Genomic DNA, 26,375 nt, shown 5'->3' on the forward strand with positions numbered 1-26,375 from the left:
TACCTATATAATTGGAATGCAGCGAATTACTGCTTTCTGGCTTCCATGTGGATGGGTGGTGCCAGCACTGCTATTTTATATGCGGACCACCAATATTTAAAGATGTAGCTGATCGCATCTTTAAGTAATACATTTTGTGTGTGGGGGGCCGGTAAAAATGCCTCTGGGGGCCACATTCGGCCCGCAGGCCTTAGTTTGAGGCCCACTGGTCTAGATAGTCAGGAATAGGTACCTCAGTATAGTCAGGATTAGATGCCTCTTTATAGGTAGTCAGGATTAGATGCCTCAGATAGATAGCCAAGATTAGATTCCTCTGTATAGTCAGGAACAGGTACCTCAGTATAGGTAGCCAGGATTAGATGCCTCTGTATAGATAGTCAGGAATAGGTACCTCAGGATACATAGTCTGTATAGTCCAGAATAGGTACCTCAGTATACATAGCCAGGATTAGATGTCTCTGTATAGATATCCAGGAATAGGTACCTCAGTATACATAGTCAGGATTAGATGCCTCTGTATAGATAGTCAGGAATAGGTACCTCAGTATAGGTAGCCAGGATTAGATGCCTCTGTATAGATAGTCAGGAATAGGTACCTCAGGATACATAGTCTGTATAGTCCAGAATAGGTACCTCAGTATACATAGCCAGGATTAGATGTCTCTGTATAGATATCCAGGAATAGGTACCTCAGTATACATAGTCAGGATTAGATGCCTCTGTATAGATAGTCAGGAATAGGTACCTCAGTATAGGTAGCCAGGATTAGATGCCTCTGTATAGATAGTCAGGAATAGGTACCTCAGTATAGGTAGCCAGGATTAGATGCCTCTCTATAGTCAGGAATAGGTACCTCAGTATACATAGCCAGGATTAGATGCCTCTGTATAGATAGTCAGGAACAGGTACCTCAGTATAGGTAGCCAGGATTAGATGCCTCAGTATAGTCAGGATTAGATGCCTCTGTATACATAGTCAGGAATAGGTACCTCAGTATAGATAGCCAGGATTAGATGCCTCTGTATAGATAGCCAGGATTAGATGCCTCTGTATAGTCAGGATTAGAGGCCTCAGTATAGGTAGCCAGGATTAGATGCCTCTCTATAGATAGTCAGGATTAGATGCCTCTTTATAGGTAGCCAGGATTAGATGCCTCAGTATAGATAGTCAGGATTAGATGCCTCTGTATAGATAGTCAGGAATAGGTACCTCAGTATAAATAGCCAAGATTAGATGCCTCTGTATAGTCAGGAATAGTTACCTCAGTATACACCAGGATTATATGCCTCTGTATATAGTCAGGAATAGGTACCTCAGTATAGATAGCCAGGATTAAATGCCTCTCTACAGTCAGGAATAGGTACCTCAGTATAGATAGTCAGGATTAGATGCCTCTTTATAGGTAGTCAAGAATAGGTACCTTAGTATAGATCAGCTATGGCGAACCTATGGCACGCGTGCTAGACCCAGTTTGTGACAGCTATCTGGAGTGCCATTTACCTTCCGTGTCATTATTGAACTGGCAGTGAATTTATATTTCTTTGGCTGCATTTTCCCAGTGTTGGCTTCCAACACTTGGGTGATCCTCGCTCCACGGACATTTGGGTTTTTATTGGTGGGTGGGTTGGACAGGCATCGGGCTTCTGACATCCAATATTGCATTTTACCCTTTTTTGATACAATAAAGCGATGATTTTTCATACCATTTAATCCCTTGTCAAGTATTGGTTTAATCACGCTTTGCACTTCAAACTCCTTTTTATTACACCTCAGTATAGGTAGCCAGGATTAGATGCCTCAGTATAGTCAGGATTAGATGCCTCTGTATACATAGTCAGGAATAGGTACCTCAGTATAGATAGCCAGGATTAGATGCCTCTGTATAGTCAGGATTAGATGCCTCTGTATAGTCAGGATTAGAGGCCTCAGTATAGTCAGGATTAGAGGCCTCAGTATAGGTAGCCAGGATTAGATGCCTCTCTATAGATAGTCAGGATTAGATGCCTCTTTATAGGTAGCCAGGATTAGATGCCTCAGTATAGATAGTCAGGATTCGATGCCTCTGTATAGATAGTCAGGAATAGGTACCTCAGTATAAATAGCCAAGATTAGATGCCTCTGTATAGATAGTCAGGATTCGATGCCTCTGTATAGATAGTCAGGAATAGGTACCTCAGTATAAATAGCCAAGATTAGATGCCTCTGTATAGATAGTCAGGAATAGTTACCTCAGTATACACCAGGATTATATGCCTCTGTATATAGTCAGGAATAGGTACCTCAGTATAGATAGCCAGGATTAAATGCCTCTCTACAGTCAGGAATAGGTACCTCAGTATAGATAGTCAGGATTAGATGCCTCTTTATAGGTAGTCAAGAATAGGTACCTTAGTATAGATCAGCTATGGCGAACCTATGGCACGCGTGCTAGACCCAGCACGCATAGCCTCATCTGCAGACACGCCATCGCTGCTGCGCTATGTCCCGGATTTAACAGTTCATAGCCTGCAGCCCCGCTCCAGTCTGCAGGGCTACGGGAAGATGACGCCCGAAGCCCTGCACTGGAGACTATTTGTGTCTCCAGTACAGGGCTTCGGGCGCCATCTTCTTGTAGCCCTGCATTCTGCCTGTCAGCGCGGGAGACTGCAGGAGCATCATCTGGGGAACTGCACACCAGAGACCGCCGGGAGAGGAGACTTCTGTCAGGTGAGTACATTTTTTTTTCTTTGCAGGTGAAATGCTGCCATCTTTGCGTTTATTTTTGGTGAAAAGCTGCCATCATTGCGTTTATTTTCTGGTGAAAAGCTGCCATTATTGCGTTTATTTTCTGGTGAAAAGCGGCACTCACTGTGTTTATTTTCTGGTGAAAAGCTGCCCTCATTGCGTTTATTTTCTGGTGAAATGCTGCCATCATTGCGTTTATTTTCTGGTGAAAAGCTGCACTCACTGTGTTTATTTTCTGGTGAAAAGCTGCCCTCATTTTGTTTATTTTCTGGTGAAATGCTGCCATCATTGCGTTTATTTTCAGGTGAAAAGCTGCACTCACTGTGTTTATTTTCTGGTGAAAAGCTGCCCTCATTGCGTTTATTTTCTGCTGAAATGTTGCCCACTGCGTTTATTTTCTGCTGAAATGTTGCCCACATTGTGTTATTTTCTGCTGAAATGTGGCCCACTGCATTATTTTCTGCTGAAATGTTGCCCACTGCGTTTATTTTCTGCTGAAATGTTGCCCACTGCGTTATTTCCTGTTGAAATGTTGCCCACTGCGTTTATTTTCTGCTGAAATGTGGCCCACTGCGTTTATTTTCTGCTGAAATGTTGCCCACTGCGTTTATTTTCTGCTGAAATGCTGCCCACTGCGTTTATTTTCTTCTTAAATGTTGCCCAAAAAATAAAACACTAATGAGCGTGTATGTCCAACAAACCCACTGTGTTGTCACTTTATTAGTGCATTAGAAAAAGTTAAAGTGCATACTCAGACAAACATCTTGTAAAATATCTGACAGATCTGTCAAACTATTAAAAACAGTATGGCCGGCCAACGTTGTAATGCCATTCACACACCACCTACAACTACCTGCCAGGAATGGTCCGCTGGACTACACCTACTAGCTATGAGCAACATTTCAGAGAGCAGGTATCTCTGGTCACAATCCCCAGATATTTATTTGCATGTTAATAGCATCAAGCACAATTCATGATGAAAAAGCAATAATGCTTGGCACCTTAAGCTGATGCTCTTATTCCTCAAACAATTGCCAACGCAATAATTCCGGCAGTGTCCACACTATTGCAGCAGAGTGTCCAGATCACAACTCAATCGTAGTTATTGAATCAGTTAGCACTCTTGAGTATGGAATATGGCACCATGAAGCGTGTACAAAAGCAAGCGATGCAGCATGTGTAAGCACAAGACATTGCCGCCCAGAGACAAACGAAGCTACTGTTGTAAAGCAGAAATCTCTATTCAATCCATTGGACAACTGCTTCCTATCTGGTCTCAAGATGCTGCTAAGTCCATAACACAGGGCTTTCAGAGTGCTGGGTGGATGACACACGGTGGACCTCCGTATGCAGCTACACGCTGATGCAGTGGGCATGGGTGGCGTTGTTACGTGGTACCCGGAAGGAAACGCTTCCGTATAGGTAGCCAGGATTAGATGCCTCTGTAGTAGTCAGGATTAGATGCCTCTGTAGAAGTAATCAGGATTAGATGCCTCTGTATAGATAGTCCGGATTAGATGCCTCTGTATAGATAGCCAGGATTAGATGCCTCTGTAGAAGTAGTCCGGATTAGATGCCTCTGTATAGATAGCCAGGATTAGATGCCTCTGTATAGATAGTCAGGATTAGATGCCTCTGTAAAGGTAGTCAGGATTAGATGGCTCTGTATAGGTAGCAAGGATTAGATAGCTCTGTGTAGGTAGCCAGGATTAGATGGCTCTGTATAGGTAGCCAGAATTGGATAGCTCTGTATAGGTAGCCAGGATTAGATGCCTCTGTATAGATAGTCAGGATTAGATGCTTCTGTATAGATAGTCAGGATTAGATGCCTCTGTATAGGTAGCCAGGATTAGATGCTTCTGTATAGATAGTCAGGATTAGATGCCTCTGTATAGGTAGCCAGGATTAGATGCTTCTGTATAGATAGTCAGGATTAGATGCCTCTGTATAGGTAGCCAGGATTAGATGCTTCTGTATAGGTAGTCAGTATTAGATGGCTCTGTATAGGTAGTCAGGATTAGATGCCTCTATCTATACAGAGGCATCTAATACTGACTATCTATACAGAGGCATCTAATCCTGACTACCTATACAGAGCCATCTAATACTGACTACCTATACAGCAGCATCTAATCCTGGCTACCTATACAGAGGCATCTAATCCTGACTATCTATACAGAAGCATCTAATCCTGGCTACCTATACAGAGGCATCTAATCCTGACTATCTATACAGAGGCATCTAATCCTGACTATCTATACAGAGGCATCTAATACTGACTATCTATACAGTCAGGATTAGATGCCTCTGTATAGGTAGCCAGGATTAGATGCTTCTGTATAGGTAGTCAGTATTAGATGGCTCTGTATAGGTAGTCAGGATTAGATGCCTCTGTATAGTCAGGATTAGATGCCTCTGTATAGATAGTCAGTATTAGATGCCTCTGCATAGATAGTCAGGATTAGATGGCTCTGTATAGGTAGTCAGGATTCGATGGCTCTGTATAGGTAGTCAGGATTCGATGCCTCTGTATAGTCAGGATTCAATGCCTCTGTATAGTCAGGATTCGATGCCTCTGTATAGTCAGGATTAGATGCCTCTATATAGGTAGCCATGCGGAGGGGGGACACAGCAGCAGAGGCTCAGCTGTCATCGGATAGTCACTTCGGCGAGGATCCACTCTCTGCAGCTACAAACTTGGTGGACCTCCGTATGCAGCTACACGCTGATGCAGGGGGCATAGGCGGCATTGTTACGTGGTACCCGGAAGGAAACGCTTATGTATAGGTAGCCAGGATTAGATGCTTTTGTAGTAGAAGTAGTCAGGATTAGATGCCTCTGTATAGGTAGCCAGGATTAGATGCTTCTGTATAGGAAGTCAGGATAATATGCCTCTGTATAGGTAGCCAGGATTAGATGCTTCTGTATAGATAGTCAGGATTAGATGCCTCTGTATAGGTAGCCAGGATTAGATGCTTCTGTATAGGTAGTCAGTATTAGATGCCCCTGTATAGGTAGCCAGGATTAGATGCTTCTGTATAGGTAGTCAGGATTAGATGCCTCTGTATAGGTAGTCAGGATTAGATGCCGTAGTATAGGTAGCCAGGATTAGATGCCTCTGTATAGGTAGTCAGGATTCGATGCCTCTGTATAGGTAGTCAGGATTAGATGCCTCTGTATAGATAGTCAGGAACAGGTACCTCAGTATAGGTAGCCAGGATTAGATGCCTCTCTATAGTCAGGAATAGGTACCTCAGTATAGGTAGCCAGGATTAGATGCCTCAGTATAGTCAGGATTAGATGCCTCTGTATACATAGTCAGGAATAGGTACCTCAGTATAGGTAGCCAGGATTAGATGCCTCTCTATAGTCAGGAATAGGTACCTCAGTATAGGTAGCCAGGATTAGATGCCTCAGTATAGTCAGGATTAGATGCCTCTGTATACATAGTCAGGAATAGGTACCTCAGTATAGATAGCCAGGATTAGATGCCTCTGTATAGTCAGGATTAAATGCCTCAGTATAGATAGCCAGGATTAGATGCCTCTGTATAGTCAGGATTAGAGGCCTCAGTATAGGTAGCCAGGATTAGATGCCTCTCTATAGATAGTCAGGATTAGATGCCTCTTTATAGGTAGCCAGGATTAGATGCCTCAGTATAGATAGTCAGGATTAGATGCCTCTGTATAGATAGTCAGGAATAGGTACCTCAGTATAAATAGCCAAGATTAGATGCCTCTGTATAGATAGTCAGGAATAGTTACCTCAGTATACACCAGGATTATATGCCTCTGTATATAGTCAGGAATAGGTACCTCAGTATAGATAGCCAGGATTAAATGCCTCTCTACAGTCAGGAATAGGTACCTCAGTATAGATAGTCAGGATTAGATGCCTCTTTATAGGTAGTCAGGAATAGGTACCTTAGTATAGATCAGCTATGGCGAACCTATGGCACGCGTGCTAGACCCAGCACGCATAGCCTCATCTGCAGACACGCCATTGCTGCTGCGCTATGTCCCGGATTTAACAGTTCATAGCCCGCAGCCCCGCTCCAGTCTGCAGGGCTACGGGAAGATGACGCCCGAAGCCCTGCACTGGAGACTATTTGTGTCTCCAGTACAGGGCTTCGGGCGCCATCTTCTTGTAGCCCTGCATTCTGCCTGTCAGCGCGGGAGACTGCAGGAGCATCATCTGGGGAACTGCACACCAGAGACCGCCGGGAGAGGAGACTTCTGTCAGGTGAGTAAATTTTTTTTTCTTTGCAGGTGAAATGCTGCCATCTTTGCGTTTATTTTTGGTGAAAAGCTGCCATCATTGCGTTTATTTTCTGGTGAAAAGCTGCCCTCATTGCGTTTATTTTCTGGTGAAATGCCGCCATCATTGCGTTTATTTTCTGGTGAAAAGCTGCACTCACTGTGTTTATTTTCTGGTGAAAAGCTGCCCTCATTGTGTTTATTTTCTGGTGAAATGCTGCCATCATTGCGTTTATTTTCAGGTGAAAAGCTGCACTCACTGTGTTTATTTTCTGGTGAAAAGCTGCCCTCATTGCGTTTATTTTCTGCTGAAATGTTGCCCACTGCGTTTATTTTCTGCTGAAATGTTGCCCACATTGTGTTATTTTCTGCTGAAATGTGGCCCACTGCATTATTTTCTGCTGAAATGTTGCCCACTGCGTTTATTTTCTGCTGAAATGTGGCCCACTGCGTTTATTTTCTGCTGAAATGTTGCCCACTGCGTTTATTTTCTGCTGAAATGCTGCCCACTGCGTTTATTTTCTTCTTAAAAGTTGCCCAAAAAATAAAACACTAATGAGCGTGTATGTCCAACAAACCCACTGTGTTGTCACTTTATTAGTGCATTAGAAAAAGTTAAAGTGCATACTCAGACAAACATCTTGTAAAATATCTGACAGATCTGTCAAAATATTAAAAACAGTATGGCCGGCCAACGTTGTAATGTCATTCATACACCACCTACAACTACCTGCCAGAAATGGTCCGCTGGACTACACCTACTAGCTATAAGCAACATTTCAGAGAGCAGGTATCTCTGGTCGCAATCCCCAGATATTTATTTGCATGTTAATAGCATCAAGCACAATTCATGATGAAAAAGCAATAATGCTTGGCACCTTAAGCTGATGCTCTCATTCCTCAAACAATTGCCAACGCAATAATTCCGGCAGTGTCCACACTATTCCAGCAGAGTGTCCAGATCACAACTCAATCGTAGTTATTGAATCAGTTAGCACTCTTGAGTATGGAATATGGCACCATGAAGCGTGTACAAAAGCAAGCGATGCAGCATGTGGAAGCACAAGACATTGCCGCCCAGAGACAAACGAAGCTACTGTTGTAAAGCAGAAATCTCTATTCAATCCATTGGACAACTGCTTCCTATCTGGTCTCAAGATGCTGCTAAGTCCATAACACAGGGCTTCAGAGTGCTGGGTGGATGACACACGGTGGACCTCCGTATGCAGCTTAACGCTGATGCAGTGGGCATGGGTGGCGTTGTTATGTGGTACCCGGAAGGAAACGCTTCTGTATAGGTAGCCAGGATTAGATGCCTCTGTAGTAGTCAGGATTAGATGCCTCTGTAGAAGTAATCAGGATTAGATGCCTCTGTATAGATAGTCCGGATTAGATGCCTCTGTATAGATAGCCAGGATTAGATGCCTCTGTAGAAGTAGTCCGGATTAGATGCCTCTGTATAGATAGCCAGGATTAGATGCCTCTGTATAGATAGTCAGGATTAGATGCCTCTGTAAAGGTAGTCAGGATTAAATGGCTCTGTATAGGTAGCAAGGATTAGATAGCTCTGTGTAGGTAGCCAGGATTAGATGGCTCTGTATAGGTAGCCAGAATTGGATAGCTCTGTATAGGTAGCCAGGGTTAGATGCCTCTGTATAGATAGTCAGGATTAGATGCCTCTGTATAGGTAGCCAGGATTAGATGCTTCTGTATAGATAGTCAGGATTAGATGCCTCTGTATAGGTAGTCAGGATTAGATGCCCCTGTATAGGTAGCCAGTATTAGATGCTTCTGTATAGGTAGTCAGGATTAGATGCCTCTGTATAGGTAGTCAGGATTAGATGCCTCTGTATAGGTAGTCAGGATTAGATGCCTCTGTATAGGTAGTCAGGATTAGATGCCTCTATATAGATAGTCAGGATTAGATGCCTCTGTGTAGGTAGTCAGGATTAGATGCTTCTGTATAGGTAGTCAGGATTAGATGCTTCTGTATAGATAGTCAGGATTAGATGCCTCTGTATAGGTAGCCAGGATTAGATGCCTCTGTATAGGTAGTCAGGATTAGATGCCTCTGTATAGATAGTCAGGATTAGATGCCTCTGTGTAGGTAGTCAGGATTAGATGCTTCTGTATAGGTAGTCAGTATTAGATGGCTGTGTATAGGTAGTCAAGATTAGATGCCTCTGTATAGTCAGGATTAGATGCCTCTGTATAGGTAGCCAGGATTAGATGCTTCTGTATAGGAAGTCAGGATTATATGCCTCTGTATAGGTAGCCAGGATTAGATGCTTCTGTATAGATAGTCAGGATTAGATGCCTCTGTATAGGTAGCCAGGATTAGATGCTTCTGTATAGATAGTCAGGATTAGATGCCCCTGTATAGGTAGCCAGTATTAGATGCTTCTGTATAGGTAGTCAGGATTAGATGCCTCTGTATAGGTAGTCAGGATTAGATGCCTCTGTATAGGTAGTCAGGATTAGATGCCTCTATATAGATAGTCAGGATTAGATGCCTCTGTGTAGGTAGTCAGGATTAGATGCTTCTGTATAGGTAGTCAGTATTAGATGGCTGTGTATAGGTAGTCAAGATTAGATGCCTCTGTATAGTCAGGATTAGATGCCTCTGTATAGATAGTCAGGATTAGATGCCTCTGTATAGGTAGCCAGGATTAGATGCTTCTGTATAGGAAGTCAGGATTAGATGCCTCTGTATAGGTAGCCAGGATTAGATGCTTCTGTATAGATAGTCAGGATTAGATGCCTCTGTATAGGTAGCCAGGATTAGATGCTTCTGTATAGGTAGTCAGGATTAGATGCCCCTGTATAGGTAGCCAGTATTAGATGCTTCTGTATAGGTAGTCAGGATTAGATGCCTCTGTATAGGTAGTCAGGATTAGATGCCTCTGTATAGGTAGTCAGGATTAGATGCCTCTATATAGATAGTCAGGATTAGATGCCTCTGTGTAGGTAGTCAGGATTAGATGCTTCTGTATAGGTAGTCAGTATTAGATGGCTGTGTATAGGTAGTCAAGATTAGATGCCTCTGTATAGTCAGGATTAGATGCCTCTGTATAGATAGTCAGTATTAGATGCCTCTGCATAGATAGTCAAGATTAGATGGCTCTGTATAGGTAGTCAGGATTCAATGCCTCTGTATAGTCAGGATTCGATGCCTCTGTATAGATAGTCAGGATTAGATGCCTCTGTGTAGGTAGTCAGGATTAGATGCTTCTGTATAGGTAGTCAGGATTAGATGCTTCTGTATAGATAGTCAGGATTAGATGCCTCTGTATAGGTAGCCAGGATTAGATGCTTCTGTATAGGTAGTCAGGATTAGATGCCCCTGTATAGGTAGCCAGTATTAGATGCTTCTGTATAGGTAGTCAGGATTAGATGCCTCTGTATAGGTAGTCAGGATTAGATGCCTCTGTATAGGTAGTCAGGATTAGATGCCTCTGTATAGATAGTCAGGATTAGATGCCTCTGTGTAGGTAGTCAGGATTAGATGCTTCTGTATAGGTAGTCAGTATTAGATGGCTGTGTATAGGTAGTCAAGATTAGATGCCTCTGTATAGTCAGGATTAGATGCCTCTGTATAGGTAGCCAGGATTAGATGCTTCTGTATAGGAAGTCAGGATTATATGCCTCTGTATAGGTAGCCAGGATTAGATGCTTCTGTATAGATAGTCAGGATTAGATGCCTCTGTATAGGTAGCCAGGATTAGATGCTTCTGTATAGGTAGTCAGGATTAGATGCCCCTGTATAGGTAGCCAGTATTAGATGCTTCTGTATAGGTAGTCAGGATTAGATGCCTCTGTATAGGTAGTCAGGATTAGATGCCTCTGTATAGGTAGCCAGGATTAGATGCCTCTGTATAGGAAGTCAGGATTATATGCCTCTGTATAGGTAGCCAGGATTAGATGCTTCTGTATAGATAGTCAGGATTAGATGCCTCTTCCTATACAGAAGCATCTAATCCTGGCTACCTATACAGAGGCATCTAATCCTGACTATCTATACAGAAGCATCTAATCCTGGCTACCTATACAGAGGCATATAATCCTGACTTCCTATACAGAAGCATCTAATCCTGGCTACCTATACAGAGGCATCTAATCCTGACTATCTATACAGAGGCATCTAATCCTGACTATACAGAGGCATCTAATCTTGACTACCTATACACAGCCATCTAATCCTGACTACCTACACAGAGGCATCTAATCCTGACTATCTATATAGAGGCATCTAATCCTGACTACCTATACAGAGGCATCTAATCCTGACTACCTATACAGAGGCATCTAATCCTGACTACCTATACAGAAGCATCTAATACTGGCTACCTATACAGGGGCATCTAATCCTGACTACCTATACAGAAGCATCTAATCCTGGCTACCTATACAGAGGCATCTAATCCTGACTATCTATACAGAAGCATCTAATCCTGGCTACCTATACAGAGGCATATAATCCTGACTTCCTATACAGAAGCATCTAATCCTGGCTACCTATACAGTCAGGATTATATGCCTCTGTATAGGTAGCCAGGATTAGATGCTTCTGTATAGATAGTCAGGATTAGATGCCTCTGTATAGGTAGTCAGGATTAGATGCCTCTGTATAGGTAGTCAGGATTAGATGCCTCTGTATAGGTAGTCAGGATTAGATGCCTCTATATAGATAGTCAGGATTAGATGCCTCTGTGTAGGTAGTCAGGATTAGATGCTTCTGTATAGGTAGTCAGGATTAGATGCTTCTGTATAGATAGTCAGGATTAGATGCCTCTGTATAGGTAGCCAGGATTAGATGCTTCTGTATAGGTAGTCAGGATTAGATGCCCCTGTATAGGTAGCCAGTATTAGATGCTTCTGTATAGGTAGTCAGGATTAGATGCCTCTGTATAGGTAGTCAGGATTAGATGCCTCTGTATAGGTAGTCAGGATTAGATGCCTCTGTATAGATAGTCAGGATTAGATGCCTCTGTGTAGGTAGTCAGGATTAGATGTTTCTGTATAGGTAGTCAGTATTAGATGGCTGTGTATAGGTAGTCAAGATTAGATGCCTCTGTATAGTCAGGATTAGATGCCTCTGTATAGATAGTCAGTATTAGATGCCTCTGCATAGATAGTCAGGATTAGATGGCTCTGTATAGGTAGTCAGGATTAGATGGCTCTGTATAGGTAGTCAGGATTCGATGCCTCTGTATAGTCAGGATTCAATGCCTCTGTATAGTCAGGATTCGATGCCTCTGTATAGATAGTCAGGATTAGATGCCTCTGTGTAGGTAGTCAGGATTAGATGCCTCTGTATAGATAGTCAGTATTAGATGCCTCTGTATAGATAGTCAGTATTAGATGGCTGTGTATAGGTAGTCAGGATTAGATGCCTCTGTATAGATAGTCAGTATTAGATGCCTCTAGATAGGTAGCCATGCGGAGGGGGGACACAGCAGCAGAGGCTCAGCTGTCATCGGATAGTCACTTCGGCCAGGATCCACTCTCTGCAGCTACAAACTTGGTGGACCTCCGTATGCAGCTACACGCTGATGCAGGGGGCATGGGCGGCATAGTTAAGTGGTACCCGGAAGGAAACGCTTATGTATAGGTAGCCAGGATTAGATGCTTTTGTAGAAGTAGTCAGGATTAGATGCCTCTGTATAGATAGTCAGGATTAGATGCCTCTGTATAGGTAGCCAGGATTAGATGCTTCTGTATAGGAAGTCAGGATTATATGCCTCTGTATAGGTAGCCAGGATTAGATGCTTCTGTATAGATAGTCAGGATTAGATGCCTCTGTATAGGTAGCCAGGATTAGATGCTTCTGTATAGGTAGTCAGGATTAGATGCCTCTGTATAGGTAGCCAGGATTAGATACTTCTGTATAGGTAGTCAGGATTAGATGCCTCTGTATAGGTAGTCAGGATTAGATGCCGCAGTATAGGTAGACAGGATTAGATGCCTCTGTATAGGTAGTCAGGATCAGATGCCTCTGTATAGGTAGTCAGTATTAGATGGCTGTGTATAGGTAGTCAAGATTCGATGCCTCTGTATAGTCAGGATTAGATGTCTCTGTATAGTAGTCAGGATTCGATGCCTCTGTATAGTCAGGATTCAATGCCTCTGTATAGATAGTCAGGATTAGATGCCTCTGTATAGGTAGTCAGGATTAGATGCATCTGTATAGCCAGGATTAGATGCCTCTGTATAGATAGTCAGTATTAGATGCCTCTGTGCAGATAGTCAGGATTAGATGCCTTTGGTTAGGTAGTCAGGATTAGATGCCTCTGTATAGCCAGGATTAGATGCTTCTTTATAGGTAGCCAGGATTAGATGGCTCTGTATAGATAGTCAGAATCAGATGCCTCTATATAGGTAGCCAGGCGGAGGGGGTATGCAGCAGCAGTGGCTCAGCTGTCATCGGATAGTCACTTCGGCCAAGATCCACGCTCTGCAGCTACAAAATTCTTCCTGTCCTATGTTCCAGCTCACAGCAAGAGCGCCCCTAGGGAGCACTCTTAATGTGAGATGGAGCACAAGAACAGGAAGAAGTTTGTAGCTGCAGAGCGTGGTTCGTGGCGAAGTTAGTATCTGATGACTCCCTCAATGGCAGCACTGTGGTAGGAACAAGCGGGCCCCTCAGGGGCCCGGTTGCACAGGCAACTGCTGCGACCTTGGCCCCTATGCCCTGATCCTCCTCCTAAAAATGTGTTGTTGTTTTTTTAGATATCCCAGTTTTATTTAATATTTAAATCTACTTTTTAAGTTTTTACTGTTTCATTGTCTCTGCTCAATAGCCCTTTATTGAAGTATGCCAGAGCTACAATCTATGAACTGTTGACCCTTTTTAATCTATTTTCTGCTCTCAGAAGCCATTTTCTGTATTATAGCTGGAATTCCTTATCAGTGAGGGTTACGCTGTGGTCCCACCCAGTCCCAAGCCAGTCACTTGCATGCCTGATGTTTAACTCTTTCAGGCAGGGAAAGAAAAAAAGGAACACAGCATAGTTATTTGTATGCTTGGCGCTGTACATACACATGTCTATGTCATCATGTCACCTCGTGCATCCTTTCAAGGGTACCTGAAGTGAAAAAAAGATAATTGAACACTTACCTCAGTAGTGGGAAGCCTCTGGAGAGTTCAGAGTCTTCTCAATCCTCCTTGATCCCACCGATCCAGAACTTATTCGACAAGGGCTTGAGGAGGTTATGGAAACAAAACATTTAATTTATCAATACTGTTATAAACGTTGATTAATATTATTAAAATATGAATGACTCCATTCACATAAAAAACATTACTTCAAGGTGGTAATTTAGGAATGATCTCTGTATAGGCATGCTAGCGGGCTATCTGCTGAGTAGCCTGTTCTGTTGTATGGAAAGGGGAGGGGAAAAGGGGTGAGCTGGAGGTGTAGGAAAAACAATAGAAGATAACTGTCAGACAATGCTGACCTAAAGTGTGCAATGGCTGAAGGGAATGCCAGGAACATTGGGGGCACCTGGACACACACTTCAGACTACTTGAACAATTTATTTGAGCAGCAAGATTCTAATATACTGTATATGCTTTATAAGTGTTGTGCAGTTACGTTCAGGACACTCAAGCAGTCCCCACAATATCTATACCAGAGGTGTAACCACAGAGAGCAGCCCCAGTGACTGCAGGGGGTTCCAGAGCTGTGGGGGCACAGCTTCTAACCTCCCCCCCCCCTCCAATACAGGGGCCCATCTCACATATCATAAAATGCAGCACATTAGCCAGTATAGAAAATGTAGTGCATACATGTGAAATCAGCCCGGTAGACTTGGGCACAGGACACAGCAGGTATATAGCTGATCCCAGGGCCGGCCCGAGACTTTTTGCCGCCTGAGGCAAATTTTAAAAAAAATTATTGCTGCCGCCGCCGAGCTGGAGGGGTAGCGGGCAGGGCGGGGGTATTGTGCCTAGCGGCGGGGAGGGGGGTCGGACCCCCCCCCCTCCCTCGCCTGGGTCCCCGTCCTCCGCTCCCCTCCAGCCTTAAATACATCAGAACTAGCGCAACTCGTAAGAGGCAGTGGGCGGGGAGGACTCACCTCTTCCTCGCTCGATCCAGCGTGCGCTCCACTGACGTCCCTTCCTGCAGCGCCGTCCATTTACAATACAGTGGGCGGCGTGCAGGAAGTGACGTCAGTGGAGCGCACGCTGGATCGAGCGAGGAAGAGGTGAGTCCTCCCCGCCCACTGCCTCTTACGAGTTGCGCTAGTTCTGATGTATTTAAGGCTGGAGGGGAGCGGAGGACGGGGACCCAGGCGATGGAGGGGGGGTCCGACCCCCCTCCCCGCCGCTAGGCCCAATACCCCCGTCCTGCCCGCTACCCCTCCAGCTGGGCGGCCGGCTCCCCGCACCCTCCGACGGGCGGATGCCGCCCCTAGAAATTTGCCGCCTGAGGTAAAAGTTTCACCCCGCCTCATGAGCGGGCCGGCCCTGGCTGATCCTGCTTCTGCACAAGTCCGGGCCGTGTTAATTACTATTCCTCCTCCAGGCCGCCATGGATAGGGGGGAATGATATAATTTGGCTTCCAGCGATTGCTGGAGGCCGATTTATTGTGTGATTTAAGCAACTTCGGCTCTGTCTTCTGACAGCGCCAACGTTACTCACTGAGCGCTGTGTGATGTGATTCCTATAATAGTCTATGGTGGCGCCGGCTGCGCTCAAATCTAGCAGTGCTAAAAATCACTTCTCCGAATGCAGCCCATATATAAAATGTATCACATTGGCCCATATGGAAAATGTAGCACTTTAGTCCATATGGAAAATGCAGCACTTTAGCCCATATGGAAAATGCAGCACTTTAGCCCATATGGAAAATGCAGCACGTTAGCCCATATACAAAATGCAGCACGTTAGCCCATATACAAAATGCAGCACGTTAGCCCATATGGAAGAGTAGAAGTATTGGAGGCTGGCACTTCCAAACGTGAAAAAAGCTCTTTATTGAAACATTAAAATTTGTGGTAATACAGCTGTATTACCACTAATTTTAATGCTTCAATAAAGAGCTTTTTTCACGTTTGGAAGTGTCAGCCTCCAATACTTCTACTACACGAATTGGATCCAGAGGTGTGAGGATCCTTTGAGGCTTTGGCACCCATATCCCTGCTTTATATGAGTGCCACTCTTTTTACCAGCCCATATGGAAAATGCAGCACTTTAGCCCATATGGAAAATGCAGCACTTTAGCCCATATGGAAAATGCAGCACGTTAGCCCATATGGAAAATGCAGCACTTTAGCTCATATGGAAAATGCAGCACATTAGCCCATATGGAAAATACAGCACGTTAGCCCATATACATAATGCAGTCCATATATAAAAAGCAGCACATTAGCCCATAAACAAAATGCAGCCCATTAATAAAATGAAGCATGTTAGCCCATATAGAAAATAAGCAGGTTAATCCATATAGAAACAGCAGCCTATATATGAATTGCAGCACATTAGCCCATACAGAAAATGAAGCACATTAGCCCATATAGAAGTTAAAAAGATTAGGCCACACATAAAATGAGCATATTAGCCCAGACAGAAAATGTAGACCATCTATAAAATGCAGCATATCCTACTAATATTATAAAAGGGGAAGTTCGGATGTTTACTACTCGATCACGCAAAAATGGCTGAAGGAATTTGAATGAAATTTGGCACACACATAGTATATTACCTGAAATAACATATAGGATACTTTTTATCCCCATAACCAAAAAGTGGGCGGAGACAAATACAAATTTCACTGGGAAAATGTAAACTGCAGCCATTCTTACACTGGTAATAGCAGGGTTCTCAAACTTTGCACAGTTGGCCACTGGGTGACTGGGATTAATATTCAGAAAAGTGGGTGGAGCCTACAAAAGCCAATCAGAATTCACCTATTGATTTTCACAGGGAATATTTAATTGCTGCCATTCTTGCACTGTTAATGGCGCAAACCTCAAACCTGGTACAGTTGGTCATTGGGTGACTGGGGATCAAATTCAGAAAAGGGGTGGAGCCACCGCCAATCAGATTTGTTTCATTTCAATGCAAATTATTGATGCCAAAGACCACAAAGCTCACAAACTTGGTCATTGAGTAATTGTGTGTTAGGGTTAGAAAAAGTGGGCAGAGCCAACACCAGCCAAATACATACCCGGGTAACGCCAGGTCATCAGCATGTAAGCCCTTATATAAAATGCAGCATGTTAGCTCATATAGAAAATGCAGCATGTTAGCACATATAGAGAATGTAGCACGTAAGCCCATATATAAAATGCAGCACGTTAGACCATACGGAAAATGCAGCACATTTGCCTATATAGAAAATAAGTTGGCTAGCCCAAAAATAAAATGAGCATGTTAGCCCATATAGAAAATGCAGTCCATATACAAAAAGAAGCATGTTTGCCCACATAGAAAATGCAGCATCTTAAACCATATATAAAATGCAGCATGTTCGCCCATATACAAAATGCAGCACGTTAGCCCATATACAAAATGCAGCACATTAGCCCATATACAAAATGCAGCACATTAGCCCATATACAAAATGCAGCACGTTAGCCCGTATACAAAACGCAGCACGTTAGCCCGTATAAAAAACGCAGCACGTTAGCCCGTATACAAAACGCAGCACGTTAGCCCGAATACAAAAATCAGCACGTTAGCCCGTATACAAAATGCAGCCCGTTAGACCGTATACAAAACGCAGCACATTAGCCCGTATACAAAAATCAGCACATTAGCCCGTATACAAAATGCAGCCCGTTAGCCCGTATACAAAACGCAGCACTTTAGCCCGTATACAAAACGCAGCATGTTAGCCCATATACAAAACGCAGCACGTTAACCCGAATACAAAATGCAGCACGTTAGCCCGAATACAAAATGCAGCACGTTAGCCCGATTACAAAACGCAGCACGTTAGACCGTATACAAAACGCAGCACGTTAGCCTGGATACAAAACGCAGCACGTTAGCCCGTATACAAAACGCAGCACGTTAGCCCATATATAAAACGCAGCACGTTAACCCGAATACAAAACACAGCACGTTAGCCCGAATACAAAACGCAGCATGTTAGCCCGAATACAAAATGCAGCACGTTAGTCCGTATACAAAATTCAGTACGTTAGCCCGTATACAAAATGCAGTACGTTAGCCCGTATACAAAACGCAGCACGTTAGCCCGTATACAACACGCAGCACGTTAGCCCGTATACAAAACGCAGCACGGTAGCCCGTATACAAAACGCAGCACGTTAGCCCGTAGACAAAACGCAGCACGTTAGCCCGTAGACAAAACGCAGCACGCTAGCCCGTATACAAAACGCAGCACGTTAGACCGTATACAAAACGCAGCACGTTAGACCGTATACAAAACGCAGCACGTTAGCCTGTATACAAAACGCAGCACGTTAGCCCGTATACAAAACGCAGCACGTTAGCCTGTATACAAAACGCAGCACGTTAGCCCGTATAACGAACACAGCACGTTAGCCCGTATACAAAACGCAGCACGTTAGCCCATATACAACACGCAGCACGTTAGCCCGTATACAAAATGCAGCACATTAGCCCGTATACAAAATGCAGCACGTTAGCCCATATATAAAACGCAGCACGTTAGCCCGTATACAAAATGCAGCACGTTAGCCAATAAACAAAATGCAGCATATTGACCCATATATAAAATGCAGCATGTTAGTCCATATATAAAATGCAGCATATTGACCCATATATAAAATGCAGCATGTTAGTGTATATATATAAAATGCAGCATATTGGCCCATATATAAAATGCAGCATGTTAGCCAATATATAAAATGCAGCACGTTAGCCAATATATAAAATGCAGCATGTTAGCCAATATATAAAATGCAGCATGTTAGCCAATATATAAAATGCAGCACATTAGACCATATGGAAAATGCAGCACTTTAGCCCATAGGGAAAATACAGCACTTTAGACCATAGGGAAAATACAGCACTTTAGCCCATAGGGAAAATGCAGCACGGTAGCCCGTATACAAAACGCAGCACGTTAGCCCGTAGACAAAACGCAGCACGTTAGCCCGTAGACAAAACGCAGCACGTTAGACCGTATACAAAACGCAGCACGTTAGACCGTATACAAAACGCAGCACGTTAGCCCGTATACAAAACGCAGCACGTTAGCCCGTATACAAAACGCAGCACGTTAGCCCGTATACAAAACGCAGCACGTTAGCCCGTATAATGAACGCAGCACGTTAGCCCGTATACAAAACGCAGCACGTTAGCCCATATACAACACGCAGCACGTTAGCCCGTATACAAAATGCAGCACGTTAGCCCGTATACAAAATGCAGCACGTTAGCCCGTATACAAAATGCAGCACGTTAGCCCGTATACAAAATGCAGCACATTAGCCCGTATACAAAATGCAGCACGTTAGCCCATATATAAAACGCAGCACGTTAGCCCGTATACAAAATGCAGCACGTTAGCCAATAAACAAAATGCAGCATATTGACCCATATATAAAATGCAGCATGTTAGTCCATATATAAAATGCAGCATATTGACCCATATATAAAATGCAGCATGTTAGTATATATATAAAATGCAGCATATTGGCCCATATATAAAATGCAGCATGTTAGCCAATATATAAAATGCAGCACATTAGACCATATGGAAAATGCAGCACTTTAGCCCATAGGGAAAATATAGCACTTTAGACCATAGGGAAAATACAGCACTTTAGCCCATAGGGAAAATGCAGCAATGTTACATGTGGCACTTGTGCCACGGTTTCCAGATTGAAAGTTCCAGGACGGAGGGGCGGAGCACAGCACTACAGCAGCAAATAGCAGGAGCATGACAGGAGCATCACATCCCTGGCACCCAACACAGAAAGCAACAAAGAGGCATGACAGCCAGGTGGAAAGGTACAGAGGAGGGGGCGGAGCTAATCGAGTGGTCGCGGTGTTACAGCTGTATTTTCTATTGCATTAGTGCAGCCGGCCCAGGGTGAAATGTCCCCCCTTTGCTAGCTGTACACTTCAGGTAGACCGCCATGGGTCTCCATGAGGCTCGCAGCAGACCCCCCTATCGCCGGTAAAGAGAATAGGACCCTTGGCTAAGGCCGCCATAGCAGCTACTATGGCTCCTATGGAGATTCCTATGCCACTTGTGCTGGAGGAGGGAGAACTCAGTGTAGGTGCTGGGAGGAGGAAGAGGTCAGGATGGGTGCTGGGCGGGGGTCAGTGTGGGTGTCGGGGGAGGGACAGGTCAGTGTGGTTGTTGGGGAAGGGAGAAGTTAGTGTGGGTTCTGGGGGGTGGGAGAGGTTAGTGTAGGGGGTGGGGGAAGGGAGAGGTCAGTGTGATTGTCGAGGAAGGGAGAGGTCAGTGTGGTTGTCGGGAAAGGGAGAGGTTAGTGTGGGTTCCGGGGGTTGGGACAGGTTAGTGTAGGGGGTGGGGGAAGGTAGAGGTCATTGTGATTGTCGGGGAAGGGAGAGGTCAGTATGATTGTCAGGGAAGGGAGAAGTTAGAGTGGATTGTGGGGGGTGGGAGAGGTCAGTGTGGATGATGGAGAGGTTAGTGTGGGTGGAGGGTGAGGTCAGTGTGTGTGTGTGTGTGGGTGTGTGTGTGGGGGGGGGTATGAAGTTACTGTGGGTTCTAGGGGGGGGTGATGGGTCAGTGTAGGTGATTGGTGGAGGGAGAGGCCAGTGTGGGTGTAGGGTGTGTGTGTGTTGGATGAGGAAGAAGTTACTGTGGGTTTTGGGGGTGGGGTGGGGGGGGGGGGGGGTGAGGGATCAGTGTGTGTTGATTGGTGGAAGGAGGGGTCAGTGTGTGTGTGTGTGTGTGGGGGGGGGGTTCTTGAGGGAGAAAGTACTGTGGGTGCAGGTGGGGGGAGGGGTCAGTGTCGGTGTGTGGATAAAGGAGAAGTTAGTTGGAAGGGGGTGGAGCTCAGTGAGGGTGCTGCAATGGGGGATGCACATTCTCACCTGATCCCAAATTCCTGTCAGGGCTGCCTGCCTCTCCAAAGTGTCCTGGATAGGGGGGCGGAGCTTCTCGCGGCGGGGGCGTGGCTTCTTGCAGCCACCTTTGTTGTATGTAAAAAAAGGCATGTGGGGGTCGGGGGGGGATGTGCCAGAGCCCCTCCCCTCTGCACGTGACGGAGCCGCATCTGTGCTTCCAGTGCCGACAGCTCCGGGGTCACGTGACAGGCTTTGTGCTTCTCCAATCACACTAAACTGCTCATAACTCCCCATCACCGCCCCCTGGAGGCCCCAAATAGCATTACACCTGTCTATCAGAGAGCCCTCCTCCACCCCCAGCAGCGATCTCTCCTCTCTGCCCCCTCTCACCCCCGCAATCTGCCCCCGAACAGCCGTCTTCACACCGCTGGCGCTGTGACCGCCAGGGGGCGCCCATGGATCGTATGATTTCCACATGAAAGCGGCGGCATTCCTCCGGGATTCCTGTTCGGGTCTTCGGGGCGGAGTCCGGAGATGGAGACATGCCGGTGGTCCCGGGTTTGGGGGTCACCGATCGCCTGAAAACCCCGCGAAGAGGCGGGAGAAGAAACACAAATGTGGCGCAGCGGCACGCGGTGGCTGTGTGTGTTCTCAACGTGGTCCGCTCTGTGGCTGTATAAAGCTCCGCTGCGGGAGCGAGGCATTCGCCTAGAGACCGCCGAGCCGAGGGGCACCTCTGCCGCTGATCGCAGCTCCGATGCTGCAACGGAAGGAAGGAATGTTTTAGTAATTATTCTTTTTATTATTTAAACATCAATCATAGAGTCACATAAGGATTTTAATACAGCAAATATATTAATGAAAGCGTTATATATATATATAGCAGCCAGAGAAAAAGCGATGTAAGCAGATATACCAAATGACATAAGAAATGATGGCTATATATATATATATGGCTATATATGTATATATGTGTGTGTGTGTATTTTTTGTTTAAACGTTTTATTGAAAAGGTAAGCAAAGTCCATATATACAAAAAAGTCAACAAACCTCACTCAGGAAGCATTACATCAGCGTGAATTATGAAAAGAAAATATAATCAAATCCCTAGTACAGAATACATTATCATTTACATGCAAACAGTCCTGACATGCTGTAAATTGTCTTTCCAGATGAAAACTTGACTGATCAGTTATAGCTGTTTTTTCCCACCTGATGACCTCACAATACTCAGCTGGGTACAGATAGAGGATGCTTGGATTACCTGATGACCTCACAATACTCAGCTGGGTATAGAGGATGCTAGGATTACCTGATGACCTCACAATACTCAGCTGGGTATAGAGGATGCTGGGATTACCTGATGACCTCACAATAAACTCGGCTGGGTATAGAGGATGCTGGGATTACCTGATGACCTCACAATACTCAGCTGGGTATAGAGGATGCTGGGATTACCTGATGACCTCACAATACTCGGCTGGGTATAGAGGATGCTGGGATTACCTGATGACCTCACAATAAACTCGGCTGGGTATAGAGAATGCTGGGATTACCTGATGACCTCACAGTACTCAGCTGGTTATACATAGAGGATGCATGTAGGAAGAATAAGTATATGGAATAGAGAACATACAGGCTAGGTGCACACTTAGCAGAAACGCTAACGTTGCAGAACGGAAGTCAATGGGCCGCAGGAAAAATGCATATAAAAACGCATATGCGTTTTCAAACATGCGTTTTTAAAATTCAGGTTTTGTTGCATAATATTAAAAAACACACATAATGAAAGTCAATGGGAACGCAATGGTATGCATTTTTTATGTTTTATGTTTGCATTTTACATGCGCTTTTATATGCGTTTTTATTTTAAAAAATTGTTTTCTTATGTATTTCCGCTTCCTGTTGTCTTCCTAGGGATTAGCATAAAACGCAATTGAAAAGCGCATACAAAACACATATGGGTTTTGTATATACCAAACACAAATGCATAAAAATGCACACAAACGCTTGAAAAACGCATCTGCAAGGAAAAACCGCAAACGTACTAAAAACACACACAAAAAACCCCACACATGACAGAAAACGCAACCTTTCACGCTGTTATGTGTGCACCCAGCCTCAGTCAGTTTTAAGCACTGAGTATGAGCTGAGTGTAAAGGTTGCCATACACTTATAGATTTGCAGCAGATTTGACCATCAGATAGATTTATGGCAGATGCCTGTCAAGTCCAATCTGACAGGAATCTATCTGATGTACCACACAATAGGAACAGATTTCCTGAAATCTATTGAAAATCAATCTAAATGCATTATTGAACCATTAAATCCAATGCAAGGTATACACACTACAACTTACGCCACTCCCACATCAGCCTCTGGCCAAGTTGTGCTCCTCACTAGCAAACCTAAAAACACATCACCTCTTGGTATACATGTTGTTTACTACCCCATCCCCCGAATTCCCATAGATAGTAAACTCACTCATTATTGGACCATTAGAGCCAATGCAACTCTATGGGTCATCGATCAGAAATTGATTCTATCAAATTCCCCATTCGATCGATTTGCGGCCAATTTTCGATCGATTTGATCTATCTGACAGGATGGAAAATTTAGGTCGATCCTGTCAGATAGATCAAATCGATCGAACTTGGCCGCAAATCGATCGAATGGGGAATTTGATAGAATCGATTTCTGATCGATCGATCGCTGAAATCAACCACTGTATGGGCCCCTTAAGTGCATTAGTAACCATAACTGTGGATTCCTGATTGGCCAGTTTGGTGTTAGTAGTTTTCAGATCATCAAATCATATTTGTGATCTGTTCACAGAAATTATGGTAATTAGTAGCCAAATAGAAAGTTATATAAACAGATCACAAATATAATGATTTGATGATCTGAAAACTACTAACACCAAGCAGGCCAATCATGGCAGAACGATGGAACGTTTGACATGTTTAGTAGCCTGGTACACACTTTCAATTATGATTGGCCAATAACTTACCAATTACCACCTATGGCTAGGTCCACACTTGTCAGTTCAGGATCAAATCCGTTTTAAAAGGGTCCTTTTTTATTTTTTTCTCTAAACAAAACAGAGGCTAGGGTAAAGCCACAGGTGACGTTTCCAGTCCATGGAAACGTCAGTGGGGAGGGGGGTCATTCCCCCCTCACCTGGGTCCCCCGTCCCCGCTCTCCCTCCAGCTAGTTGGGGTCCTTGAAAATGTTGCAAATACGGACCGTCCGTTCAGGTTTTAAAAACGGGTCCCCCTGAACGCAGACAGATCCGTTTTTTTTTTATGGGTGAAGAGAACTGCCATCTTTAACACTGGTATCCGTAGCTCCAGTTTTGATCCGGCCTGAAAAACAGAGCCACAGATATGTTAACGGACCAAGTGTGAACCTAGCTATATGTAGTGTGATTGTTTACCTGCACAATCTGCTCATTAAATCCAATATCTGTTGGCTCCCATAGTGCATTTTGGTAAGGTTAGTTAGTGATTGGCCAATCATAATTGAAAGTGTGTACCAGGATTTACTCACTGGGAAGACTACATCCTATAGGTGTTATGCCTGGGTCACACCATGCAATTTCCTTCAGATGGACGGATCGAATTGATAATTTCCAACAGATTAGATCTGATTTCAGATCGTTTTTCCAATTAAACTTTCCAAAAACTTCTACAAAAAATGCATCAGAAACATGATCAGAAATCAGATCAGATTGGACCTGTCAGAAATCATCGTTTGGACCCGTCTATCAGATGGGAAATTGCATGGTGTGTATGTACCAGGCATAACAACTAGCTGGAAGCATCTGAGTCAAGTATCTGATATCTGATCAAGTATGATATGTGTGAAAGTGGAGATTCCATTCTACAATGGGGCACAGTTCCATCTTATCTCTGCTTATTAATATTACTTTTTCTTTATGGTTATGATTGGCTCACAAGGTTATATTCTCTACCTCAGGCTTATTAACTCCTTCCATAGAGTCAGGATCAGGCCCGTTTTGTAGGGCCGTGTGGCCACCCTGAGGGGGGCGCAGTGATGGAGGGGGAGCTGCAGCTGTGGGGAGAGTGGCCCGACCTCTCTCTCCCTTCCTCTCCCGGGCCGCCCTCCATGCTCCCTCTCTGATGCAGAGTAAAGCGCAGCAGGAAGCAATGTAGAGAGTAACAGGAAGCAATGTAGAGAGCAAATCCAATCAATTAGTGGCGCCAATGGTCCACACATGCCCAATTAAGATTGTGATACCTTAAAAATAAAAACACAGACAAGCGGGTCTCCTCATAGTGAGTATTGCCTCAATACAGTACACCCTACTGCCAACACACATTGCGTGAGGGTAATAGCTATCACCAAAAGGCAGGGGATCACCCCCCCCCCCCTCAATCGCCGCTCACCGGATGGCTTCTTTCAATAATTACACATCAAACATTTCATTCCGGCTGCACATAAAATACACTGGTATGTTTACATATCACAACACCCGTCCGCCGACACCGGTCACCTCTCACATCCCCAGGCCGCGTCTGGTTCAGTATTCAGTTTGCGTGCGTCCTCCTGACTGAGTCACAATCCTGACGAAATGCGTAGGGCGGAGCTTGGAGGACGCACACAAACTGAATACTGAACCAGACGCGGCCTGGGCATGTGTGAGGTGACCGGTGTCGGCGGATGGGTATTGTGATATGCAAACATACCAGTTTATTTTATGTGCAGCCGGAAGAGTTGGGAGAATTATTAAGCAACATTGGGGTGCTCTTTCGCAGTCGCTCCCCGCTGTCCCTGAGTTCCAGAATCCGCCTTTATTCTCTTACAAAAGGGCCCCTACACTCAGGGATAAACTTGTACACGCTGAAATTAAACCTTCTGACAAAAAATGTGGGGGCTCTAGGAGAGGCATGTATCCGTGCCTTAATTGTGTGCACTGCAACTCAGTTATCAGGAGCAACTTTTTCACTCATCCTAGATTGGGTACCAAGTTTGAGATTAGGAGTATCTATAACTGTGATTCCCAATATGTGATATACATATTGAAGTGCCCTTGTGGCCTTCTCTATGTGGGGGAGACTACTCAAAAATTCAAGATTAGACTGTCTGCTCATAAACATGCTATCCGGGAACGCCTGGTGGAGCAACCAGTGGCCTGTCACTTCGCCCAAGTTAACCATTCTGTTAGTCAGTTACGCTGTCAAATTATTGACAGCGTGCCTCCTTTAAAACGGGGGTGGCGATAGACACAGGCTACTGTTACGCCGCGAGGCTCACTGGATACGTGTTCTTGACACTTTGGAACCACGGGGCATGAATCGTGAATACGATCTATTGCCCCTTTTGTGATTCCTTGTAATTTTTTGCAACAATAGATTTTTTTACAACTGATCTCATCTTAAGATCATAT

General features: G+C 44.5%; 1 long non-coding RNA gene across 1 annotated transcript in view; it reads right to left on the minus strand.

Annotated features, from left to right (window-relative positions):
* The window catches only part of LOC137541317 (uncharacterized), a 63,303-nt gene extending 42,242 nt beyond the window's left edge, over positions 1-21,061 (minus strand). The window contains exons 1-2 of the long non-coding RNA XR_011025123.1: positions 20,993-21,061; positions 14,098-14,180 (exon numbers count right to left, since the gene is read on the minus strand). This is a non-coding gene — a long non-coding RNA (uncharacterized lncRNA). The remainder of the gene's footprint in view (positions 1-14,097; positions 14,181-20,992) is intronic.
* Between the last annotated feature and the right edge of the window lie 5,314 nt (positions 21,062-26,375).

This window comes from Hyperolius riggenbachi, chromosome 12, assembly GCF_040937935.1.
Source record: "Hyperolius riggenbachi isolate aHypRig1 chromosome 12, aHypRig1.pri, whole genome shotgun sequence".
Taxonomy (NCBI): Eukaryota; Metazoa; Chordata; class Amphibia; order Anura; family Hyperoliidae; genus Hyperolius; species Hyperolius riggenbachi.